General features: G+C 52.6%; 1 long non-coding RNA gene across 1 annotated transcript; it reads left to right on the plus strand.

Moving 5' to 3' along the window:
* The first annotated feature begins 1,078 nt into the window (after nucleotides 1–1,078).
* On the plus strand, nucleotides 1,079–11,195 carry LOC133234601 (uncharacterized). The gene is made up of 3 exons (XR_009732214.1): nucleotides 1,079–5,900; nucleotides 5,982–8,890; nucleotides 10,356–11,195. It is a non-coding gene; the product is annotated as an uncharacterized LOC133234601 (long non-coding RNA).
* Nucleotides 11,196–11,869: the final 674 nt, after the last annotated feature.

An 11,869-nucleotide genomic window follows, 5' to 3' on the forward strand; every position in this document is an offset into this window, starting at 1 on the left:
GGCCCGTGTCTGATGTCCGAATCTTGCAACAAGGCCTTTTAAGTGCATCCTCTGGGGGCTTGTCTGGAGGTGACACTGCCTGGGGAAGAGACCCTGCTTCCAGCCTCAGGCATGGTCCTTGAAGAGAGATGGCTTGCTTTGTGGCCTGTGCATGAGGAAAGACTGGTGTGACATGGGCCACCACGTCCCAGTAGCCCAGCCAGACTTTGGAGGGCTCCATGGAACCGACACCACCTTCAGGGAGACCCAGCAGCCCAGCTTCCATCACGGTATTGGAGAGATAGTCCCCTATGTTGAAGTTCCTATGTTTGTATGAAAGTCCACCTCTGATCAATATTAAATTCCTCCTCCAAGGTTTTCTGGAGGCAATGCCGAGACTGGGGATGAGATGGAGGTTCTGACCCTAGGGAGTCTGTTGACCAAAATGACATCTGCCTGGTTTACCGAAGATGGCACAGTGGTTACTGCTCAGAGCCCATCTGGCCTGGAACAATCTTGTGGCATATATATATATATATATTCTTTTTTTCTTTTTTTTTGATGCTCAGAACTAGGGCTCACAACCTGGGCTTCATGTGCCCGGAGACTACTTGCTTGGCCTGCTCAGGAGAACTAGGCAGGTGTTCCTTGTGATGGCGCACATGCCGTCTTCTTTTCATCAATTTGCTCACGACCAGCCCCTCACATGTTCCTCTCTGCCACATGCCATGCCCACCCTCCTGCCATACCCACCTACCCATCCTCTCAGATCCAACACAGTGCCTGACACCTAGTGGGCATTTGATCGATATTTTTGGAATGATGAAACAGACCATCGTCCACTTCTGCTCGGTGGGACATGCAGCCTTGGAGGGCTTCCTGGAGGAGTTGCCAGCTTTGGGGATAAGCCTCCCGTTCCAGCGCCCGCGCCAGCTCCTGACTGTGGAGACAAGACTCCTAGCCCGTGTGTGCTTGTCGCATGATGTATGTGTTGTAGTCGGCCTGCCCTCTGATTCTCTCCAGCTCTGGAACACTTTCTGGACGTGTCCCCAGCCTCTGTCCTCGGCGTCCCTGTGTGGTACTTGGAGAGATAGTAGACCGTATAGCGTACGCTTTATCTGTGACGTATGTAACACGGTCCACTAACCCTCAGTATCAAATCCATCCTCGAGGCCCCTGGAAGTGACGCCATCTTCAGGGAGGCGCCCTCGGACCCAGCATCAGGCCTCTCCATGACACTCGAAGAGATGGTTTTCTGTATGGCATGTTCTTTTCTGCATGATGCGAAATTCCATACTCTCGCTCTTCTTATATCAAGTTCTGCCTCGGGAAATCTCACCGTCTCTGGGGAGTGGATCTTGCTTCTCTTTCGGGATCAGTGCTGCTTGCTCTCTGGCATTCAGTGACAATGATTGACTTCGAAACTCTTGTTTAGTATGACACCATGACCTGCTTCTTCTCAGCATCAAACAGCCGTGAAGAGGTCCCCAGAGACAACTTTGCAGATGCCAGCCTTCGTCCAGCGTCACTGCCATCGTGCGGTACTTGAAGAAATGGTTTACCGTCCCACATACATTCTGAATATGTATGTGGGACGGTAAACCGCTTCTTGGTATCCAGCCCAGCCATCAAAAGCCTCCTGGAGAAAGCCTGAAGTCAAGAGAGGCGACGCTGGTCTCCGCGCCCTCCCCGCTCCATGGTACTTGGCGGAATGGTAGACTGGTAGATGTGTACTTAATCTGTTAATGCTTGCGACGCCGTCTCCTCCTCACTGTCAAATGCAGCCTTCAAGGGCTTCCCTAGGACAATGCTCACCTCTCGGGAGCGATCCCGTTTCCACTGTGGCACACCCCTCGCCCAGGTCCTTGAAGAAACCGTGGCCAGCACGGAGAATGTTCACGCAGGGCTGTGCCACCTTCTGCGTCCCATCAGTCTCAAGGCTATGCTCCACTGACTTCAGGACCACGTGCCCATGTAGAGGCGGATACGGCGCCCACAAGACGATGCCACACCAGGTACTTGAAGAGACACACTGACTCGTATTTTTCATTGACGATGCGTGTACAGTCTATCTTTTTTCCATATCAAGCTTAGTCTTCTCGGGGAAGACGCCTCGGCTCTGGATTCAACACTGAGCCCCCACGAAGATCTGATTGGCCTCAAGTGCTTTCAGACGATGTGCGGTCCACAGGCCCATTTCTTCCCCCATCTCCCACCCAGCCTTGAGGAACTTGCCGAAGATGCTGCCAGCCTGAGAGCCAAGTTGGAGCCCTGGTTCTGGCCCCCACGCCGACCTCACGGTACCTGGAAAGGGTTCCACCACACTGCATGTGTTTGATTAACAGCGTATGTAATGTGGTCTGCTTCTTTTCAGTATCGCGTTCAGCCTCAAAAGTCTCCAGGGAGGTCATGTCCACCTCCGAGACGAGGTATTGGTTCTGGCTCCAGGACTGCTTTGAGATACTTAGAAGAAGTTGACCATGCTTCATACGTCTTACTTACAAAGCATGTGACTCAGTCAGCCTTTTCGTAACAGCCACTGCACCTAGGGGGGCTTCCTGTAGGCAGTGCTGAGTATCAGGCATAGTGCTTGTCCCGGCGTCATCTCCACTGTGGGTCCTTGAGGGGTTTCTCTGTGCCGCGTCCACTGCGCCTCTAGCAGACATTGCATAGGGGCCTCTTCTCAGTACTGCATCTGGCCTCCGAGGGCTTCCGGAAGGTGATGCTAAGGAGAGGAAAGAGACGCCGGTTCTGACATCAGCCCTTCCCACGGTACCTGAAAAGATGGTTGACCATAGAACATGCGCTGTCTCTATGTCGTATGTAATGTGGTCCACGTCTTCTCAATATCAAATTCAGTCGCAGAGGGCTTCCCCGAGGCCAAGCCAACTTCGTGGGAGACGCGCTGGTCTGGCTTCAGCACCATTTCGCTGTATGTGGAGAGATGGTCGACCATAAAACGTACGTGTGCTTTATGACGTATGTCACATGGTCCACTAATTCTCAGCATCAGTCAGCCTGAGGGGACTTCCTGGAGGCCACGCCAGCTCGGAAGTAGGTGGTAGGCGCATCCAGCACAGACCACGGGCTTTATTCCCCCGGCCAGCACTCAGCACTCAGTCCCAGCCTTACCGGGCAGCCTGGAGGTGGTGGTAGTGGCTTTGGGCGTGGGTGTGTGTGGTCACGGCCACCCTTGCTAATGGCTGGTAACTCATGATGTAGGTTGCCAGGGCTTCCGGGAGGTGGTCCCAGATGAAGGGAGGCGAGGCGAGGTCGGCTTCCTGGTATTTGAAGACGCGGTTGACCATGGTGTGTACGCTTTATTTATGACGTAGGACACATGGTCTACTTCTTCTCGATATCACATCTTCGCCTTGGAAGACCTTCCCGGAGGTGATCTCAGCTTTGAGGAAGAGCCGCTGCCCCGGTGTCAGCACTGCCGCTGCTTGGTACTTGGAGAGAGGTGGTCCGTGGCGCGTTCGCTTTATTTATGGCGCACATTACACGGTCGACCTCTTTGCAGTATCTAATCCCGCCTTGCGAGCTTTCCTGGAGCTAACCTCTGCGGCGGGTGGGCACACTAGCTCTGCGCTCTTTGCCACTCGGTGGGGTTTGTTTGTGATGCATTTGTCTTGTGTGTGCTGATGACTATCGCGCGGCAGCCTTCTTCTCAGCAGACCTTGCTGGCTTGGCGGCTTCGAGGGCAGGGCTAACTTGCGGACGAGGAGAATGGCTTCACCACGTGCCTGGGTACATGAGATGGTTGACCAGAGAGCACACGCTTTATTTGTGCCGTTTGTGACCTGGTCCACTAACCCTCAGTATCTAATCCCCTCTTGGAGAACTTCCGGAAGAAGTGTCCACTCTGGGGGAAGGAGACTTTGCAGGATCAGCCGGGCCTCCGCTAGACTCGGAAGAGAACACCGCCAAGGCGTCTGCCACCCACGTGCCAGATACTACAGACTTGGACTCGTTTGCAGTAGGGGATCTTGTCTTGGAGGGCTTCCCAGCTGTGAGGCCGTCCAAACTCAGGGGAAGGGGCATGCTGTCTGCGCCACCCCAAAGTACTGGAGTGACCAGCTGACCAGGGTGTGTGGACTTTATTGATGACCCAGGTCATACACCTCAGTATCCAGGGAATCCTTGGGGGGAAATTCGGAGGGGGGAACCCACCTTGGCTTGGGGGCATATGTGTCTCTATGGTAACTGAGAAAAGTTTGCCCCGGGGGTGAACCAAAAATGTGACAGCTCTTCTGAGCAGCATCTCTGTAGTCTCAGCAGCCTCTGGCCACAATGCCAGTTTCAGGATGTTGAGGCTGCCACCAGGTGTGCTCCACTGGGGTACTTGGATGGACAGCATGCGCTCAACCAGTGGCTTAAACCGGCACTTCAACCGCCAGAGTCCAGTTCCGTACTCATAGGACGCCCAGGATTGAAGGTCAAGTCTGGAGAAGAATCACTGGTGTTCTGGTCAGTGTTCATCCATGGTACCTGAAGAGAGGTTTTCTGGGTTTCTGTTTCTTTAATGAGGATGAAACACACCTGGTTAACCTCTTTTCCAGTATCAAATCCCATCTTGAAGGCCTTCCGGTCCAGACCTCAGCTTCCGGGGAAGACGTTTACTGTCGGCTCCTGCCCAGTGGACAGAAATAAGTGGTTGACCACAAAGCCTGTGCCTTGTATGTATGACTCATGTCACCTGTTCTACTAACCATTCGTGTGCAATCCGTATTAACAGGGCTTCTGGGATTGGCTGTCAAGTCTGAGGAAGAACCAGCTCATGTCAGTGTAATTGGTGGTACTTGAGGAGAGGTTTTCTAGGTCTCTGTTTCTTTCATGAGGATGAAACACACCTGGTTAACCTTTTTTCCAGTATCAGATCCCACCTTGGAGGCCTTCTGGTCCAGACCTCAGCCTGTGGGATGGGGTGCTGTAGATACGAATAACTTGTTGCCCACAAGCCTGTCCCGTATTTCTGATTTTAGTTACCTATTCCACTAACCATCAGTATCTTATCCATTCTCAGGAGTACTTCCCAAAGGAATGCCCATGTAGAGAAAGACCATGGTCCCCAAGATAGCTCCATGCCTGGAACACACAGGTAGGTCATCTGTGGTTGCATTTAGCTTGGACTTAGCCCAAAAACCCATGTTGGCGAATGCCTGTTGCATGGCCAGCATGCCCCTCAATCTCTGGTTTATTCCGAAAAGATGTCCTAGACATAATGACATCTTTGGGGAGAAAAACCAGTTCTGAGATCAAGACGAGGCCTTGGCGGTCTCTAGAGTTGGTCTGGGATAGGAGCTGTTTATTTCCAGTAGGAATTCTGGAGTGCATGTACCTCTTTAGGAATGTTCGATGTTACACCAGTTCAGGGAAGGGGGCTTTATCATCAACCCTGGTCCAGGAGAAATGAGCACATAGCTGACCGCAGGCCATGCGCTTTACCCGGGACACACCTGGTTCACTTACCATTGTATCTACTTCATCCTTAGGGGGCAGGGCTGCTGTCGAGGAGGAAGCTGTGTGTCTGGAGGTGGCTCTTCTCTGCGGTCCTCAAGGAGAGGTTTCCTTCAGTATACTCCATCTTTTATGACAAATTATTCACACCAAAGGGCTTCGCCAGTGGCTCAGCTGATAATGAACCCGCCTTCCAATGCAGGAGATAGAAGAGATACAGGTTCAATCCCCGAGTCAAGAAGATCCCCTGGAGATGGAAGTGACAACCTGCTCCAGTAGTCTTACCTGGAGAATTCCATGGACAGAGGAGCCTGGCAGGCTGCAGCCCATGGGGTCGCAAAGACTTGGACATGACTGAGCATGCACACGTCAGGGGGCATCCACACCAACCTCTCTTCAGTATCAAATACCAGCTTGAAAGATTTCCTGAACGAGACAAAAGTTGTCAGCTCAAGTCCAGGGTAAGTGAGCCCACACGTCTGTTTCCCTTGCTCTGCGTGGTGTATCTGATGCTGATGCTCCTTTCATATCCTTTCCAGTAGGACTCCATGGAGGTGACGCCAACCTTTGGGGAAGAAAGTGGTTCTTGGTCAGCTCTAAAGCCGGGACACAGAGGTAGGTTGTCTGCATGGTGTTTGTTTCAATGGCAGTAGGCCGTGTCTCAGTTCTGGGCTTTTTCGTGGCAGCTGGGGAAGGGACATGGGTTCTTGAGAAGCCCCAGGTCTTTCCACTTCATCCCCACTTGGTTTGATGAGTGTCAGAACAGTTGTGGTGGTAGCCATAAACAGCAGTGAAGAAAGTGAAAGTGTTAGTGCTCAGTTGTGCCTGACTCTTTGCGACCCCATGGACTGTAGCCCACCAGGCTCCTTCATCCATGGAATTTTCCAGGCAAGAATACTGGCGTGGGTTGCCATTTCCTTCTCCAGGGCAATATTCCCAATCCAGGGTTCAAACCTAGCTGCCTATACTGCAGGCAGCTTCTTTACCATCTGAGCCACCAGGAAAGACTACTAGTCTTTAATATCCTGTTAGCTGACGCCCAAACATTATTCCTTTCACCAGAAAAGAGCCATGAGGGGAAAAAGAGAGAAAGGTGAGGAAGTGGGGTCGTGGCGGGGGCCATCGCCTCTGATGTGTCCAGGGTAGCAGCTGCTGCGTTCTTGCAGGCTGGGCACTCTGGTGGCTCACCAGGGATCAGAGACAGATTGTCAGGGTGGAGTTGGGCAGCCTGAGTGGTGACCCTCTTTGTCCTCTGCTCTAAAGGCCAGCTACAGAGAGAGGGGAGGGCACTATTATACACTTGACAACAGAAAGCCTGGGCTTCTTTTTCTGTGACTTTGAGCCCTAGCTCTCCCAGCCTGTTGGGGTGGGCCTGCCTCGTTAGTGAAATGAAAGTCTGCAGAGATCAATATTCCCCCATCAAAGAATTATGGTCAAAAGGGTTTTGCAGTAAAACAGAAAAGCTAACCCAGGTGTGGCACAAACATTTGGCCAACTGACTTCCAGAAATGAAAGTTGTTTTTCTTCCTTAATTCTGCTGAATTAAATGGAAGGCAGTGGAAAGTAGTTAAGTGGTGTTTCATGTGGAAGATGGAGGCCTGGCTCTATTCCCAGCTGTCCCTACCCTGCCTTGGCGCTCACTTTACTTAGGACTAACTTGATATCATGCATCTGTTTTTAGAACCACAGCTTACCTGGAAGATTACCTGGACCCATAGCCGATTCCTTGCAGGGCCTGGGTGTCTGTTCACTGCAGACCACATCTCCGGCCCCTTGACCACAAAATGTGGGATTTATCTGTGAATTTGCTCCTGATAACGTTGACCTTGGGATACAAACCATTGCTGGGACACTTCCTGAGGCCTGATATATCAATATTTCCAGAAGGAGGTTACAGTGTCCCCATCAAGGAAAGCTCCAATTCCTGGAAAGCAGTTGTAACTAAATGTTCTCTGTACTGGTGGAAAATATTTCACAAGTGACCTCTATGCAGTGTTAAGTCTTAAAGGGTTTCTTGGCTGACCTCTGGAAGCAACCCCAAGACACTCAATTCAGACTCTTCGCTTGTATACGACACATGTCAACTGGTCCATCCGGGGCCACACAGACTCTGGAAAACTTCTCCAGCATCAGCGGAAGGCTGCACGATGTTTTGTTTTTTTTTGGTGTGTGTTTTTGACCAGGGCTAATCTTCGATACTTGAAGGAGAGGTTATCCGTGTTGTCTTCTCTTTATTTATGATGAAACATACACGGGAAACCTCTTTTTTAGTATCAAATCCCACCCTGGAGGCACGTCCTGTTCCCGATGCAGCCTTCAGGGAAGGGACGTGGCCAGCTGCACTCTGAGTAGCCGGGGGAAGGCGGACTGTCGGGTGTCGCAGGGACAGCTGCTTGGAAGGGAAGCCACGTTTGGAGAAGGGCCCAGCTTGCTGTGTTGGAGGGAGGCTGCCCCTTGCGGGGTGACTCACGGTGGGTGGTGGCGCCTCAGGGTGGGATCCAGCCAGGATGGCTCTCTGGACACACCAGCCGCTCTCCAGGGTAGCTGAGGGGATGGTAGGCCGGTGACGTGCACTTCATTTACGATGTAGGTCACCCGTTTGACTATCCATCAGCACCCAGTCCATCTGTGGGATGACATCTTGGCGACTTTGGAAAAGATACAGGAGGATGGGGGACCGGTATGAGTCTGCTGTATGGGAAGAGGGGTCGCCCTCTCAGGGGCTCCCTCTCCCACCTTTTAAAAAATAAGTAGAAGCGATCGTCAGTCAATCGTCTCTTCCCAAACCTCTCCCAGGCGGATGGCTAAGCTGCACTGCAAGCGTTAGGGAGGAGGCCCAGCCCACAGCACAGGTTGAAGACAGGACCTGAGTGTTACCTGCTTCAGGGTCCTGTCTGTCCAGAGTGTGTGCCTGTGTGTGTGTGTGTGTGTGTGTGTCTATGGCCGATAGTGCTAATGTTGGGAGCACCTTCTTTCGTGACGTCAGCTCTCTTTTGCGGGGTCTGAAAAGAGGCTGTTTGATGAGGTTGTCATGTATGAGATGAATATCACATGGTCCATCTCTTTTCAGTAGTAAAACCACCTGGAGGATTTCCCGGATGTGATGCCTGACTCCAGGCAGCACCACTGGTATCTGTGCCGCTGCCAGTGAGCGAGTAGCTGAGGCACCGGCCTCGGTGTGTGCTCACAGGCAGGTTTCAATGTGCGCCTCCTGGATCGTTACCACCTGTAGAACCCAACCTCTCCCTGAGTGCATTTCAAACCCACGTTCATCGCCTGGGGAGGAGGCTTTGCTGTCGTCACTCATCTCTGTGTCTGTTGTTCAGCATTTTTTTGACCTAGGAGGACTCATCCAGGATGGACACTGGTCAGTGTCAGATACTGCTTCAGATGCATTCTGGACATGACACCTATGGCAGAGAACACGCCTTGGAGTTCACCATCTGTGAAGGTATGGATGTTGATATCTCACTCAAGACCATATGCTCAGCGTAGCACATGTGTCTCCTGGTCCACTAATTCTGAGTGTCCTTCCCTGGTAGCTCAGCTGGTAAAGAATCCACCAGCAATGCAAGAGACCCTGGTTCAATTCCAGGGTTGGAAAGATCCCCTGGAGAAGGGAACAGCAACCCACTCCAGTGTTCTGGCCTGGAGAATTCCATGGACAGAGGAGCCTGGCGGGCTACAGTCCATGAGGTTGCAAGGAGTCGGACAGGACTGAGAGGCTTTCACTTTTTCCGTACCTAAAACACGTTCTGGACATGAGGCTTGCTCCAGGGGGTGAAGGTGGGACTCACCGTCTGTCACTCTCCTCTTGCACTGCCTGGTGTGTGGGTCTCGCAGCCATGACAGGGCCCTAGGAAGTGAGGGGAAACTCAGAGGCTGCTGAAGACTGAAACTTGCAACAGGCACATCTCTGTCCGTGTCTCACTGGTCAAAGCAAGTCACACAGCCAAGCCCAAAGACACGTGATGGGAGGTCCACGGCACCACGAGGAGGTTACAACGAGGGTGGGATGTGGAGACAGGCAAGGGTGTGCCAGTCATCCACATGGGCCACCAGAAACTCGGGTTTCATTCACATACCTCCCGTGTCCTGTCTGCATGGGGGCACTTCTGCGAGCTGAAGCAGTCAGCAGTGGCCACACTGCCAGGCCCAAGGTCGTTCCCCTTCCTTTGAGGCAGTGTTGCCCTTGAGCCGTCTTCTGTGTTTTGACAATTGTGAAACGTCCCTTCTGGCACCCGTTTCATGATGACATGTCACCTGATGTGCCAGCGGGACCCATTTGCTCTCAGAAGTGATGCCACGCGGAGAAGCTGAGCTGCTGAACGATCCTGACGTGTGGTGCTTAAGGAGAAGTTGCCCGTGTCTTTTTCGCTTTATATGTGACGAAACATTCGCGGTGCACTTCTTTTTCAGTATCCAATTCAGCCTCGAAGACTTCTTGGTTCCGGTGCCGACCTCATGGAAGGCATGTGGGCGCTTGTAGTAGACTCTGGTCAAGATTTTTGCCCCCCGCCTGCCGAATCTTTTTTTCTTCCCCAGTGTCCCGTGATTTCTCTCATGTTTGAGCCCCTGAATCAAACCTTGCCTGAAGCTTGCCCTGCCTTGACGGTTTTCAGTTGTATGAAGCCTCTCTCTCCCTTTATTTTTGGCCAGTTTGAGTTGGGTTTTATCTTACTTGGATATAAACAGATGATACCGTGCTGCTGCAGTGATCCACAAACAAAAACCCTGCATTTATCTTTCAAGGATATATGTCTCTTAGTTCAGCTATCTTCAATGTCCCAAGGTGAAGTCTTGGTGAAAAATGCCTTTTTCTTACGGATTTACTGTGTTTGCACTTCAAAAATGTTGTCCTCTTGGTTTATTTTATGAATGACAAGTAATCCCCAATTCATGTGCTTTGTGTCCAGGGAACACCATTGGCATGGGCCCCTCTCCCAGAGACCTGAAGGACGGTTGGACCCCAGAACGTCTCCCCTGCCTCCTTCGCCCGCAGGCTCCTCGCTCCCTGGGAGGACTTCCTGGAAGTGATGCTGACTTGGGAAAAGACATCATTTCTTCATCCCTATTGTCCAGTGGCCCTCTGTGATGGATTTTCTGTATTTGTCACAAGTCATCCTGAACAGACTGCCTTGTAGAACTAGACCATCTCTCAAAGGAACCAGGAGTGTCTGTAAGAAGGGGATGCTGGAATCAGGAGCTTGCCAGGCACCCTAGGGGTGGTCCATGGACAGCAAATGCTGCTTCGGCAGCTTGTCCCACCTAATTTGAGGTCCTTGGCTTCACATTTCTCAAGAGGATGCCTTGCAGAACCACTGACTCACGGAGGAGATTTTATTTCAGGGTCCCAGACCACCCCATTTCCTCTGAAATGATGCTCTGCTTGACCATTTGCGGACTTTATCACAAACATACGGAACCTGGCTATACTGATTATTGGATTCTGCCCGTGAGCTCTCCCTGGAATCATGAGTGAGAGAGAGGCTGGGGTTGATTGACTTCATCCATGACGGCCATGTGACCCACCTCCGCCCCGCATCAGCCTCGCCCGTGAGGGCTGCCCGGACGCTGCAGACACGAGCGCCGTCTGCCTCCTCCCAGGTGAGCAGACGCCCCACCACCTTCAAGCCCCCACTGACTGGATGGTACTGGCCGAGGCCCGGCCGCCGCACCCTGACGCGCAGTGTCCCTTCCACACAGGCGGACCATGGGCTGTGAGTATGTCCGTGCCCGTCGGGGCTGACCACTGGTGCCTGGAAAGAAGTTGCCCATGTTCTTTTCGCTGATATGTGACGAAACAAACATGGTGCACTTCTTTTCCGGCATCAAATCTCAGCTGGAGGAGCCTCGGCCCCCACAGCGCTTCACGGAAGGGGCTCCAGCGTCTCTGCTGTCTGGGTATGTATGTGGAGGCTGGTCCCTCATCTCAGCTCGAGGAGCCCCTGGCCCCCAGGGCACGTCACGGGAAGGGCTCTGGCGCCCCTGCCTCTCTGGGCACGTACGTGGAGGCTGGCCCCTCATCCACTGACCATCCTTGGTTTGATCACAGGTCATGCCTGCCTCTAAGAACGGGCATGACTGTGAGAGCCCTCGGTCATGTTCCCACTTCCCGCTGCAAGAGAGGCTGGGTAAACATGTCCAGGTGAAGAATTTCACCCAGGATTTGAGGGGGAGGTTCAGATGAGAAGCGGCCCCCTTCCCAAAATAATACGGCTAAATAGTGGCAGTGACAACTACAAAAACTCAGAGCCGATGCAAACGATCCACCAGCCCTCTCCGGAGGCAGAGGTGGATGGTGCCCAGGTGCATGGATGTTAGCTGTGATCGTCCCCTGGGGGACCGTCCCCCACACCCTCCTAGGAGGGCTGATCAGGGACACCTGATGTTGTGGAGGGGGGCGGTCCCTGGGGTTCTGGAAGAGGGG

This window comes from Bos javanicus, chromosome 21, assembly GCF_032452875.1.
Source record: "Bos javanicus breed banteng chromosome 21, ARS-OSU_banteng_1.0, whole genome shotgun sequence".
Taxonomy (NCBI): domain Eukaryota; kingdom Metazoa; phylum Chordata; class Mammalia; order Artiodactyla; family Bovidae; genus Bos; species Bos javanicus.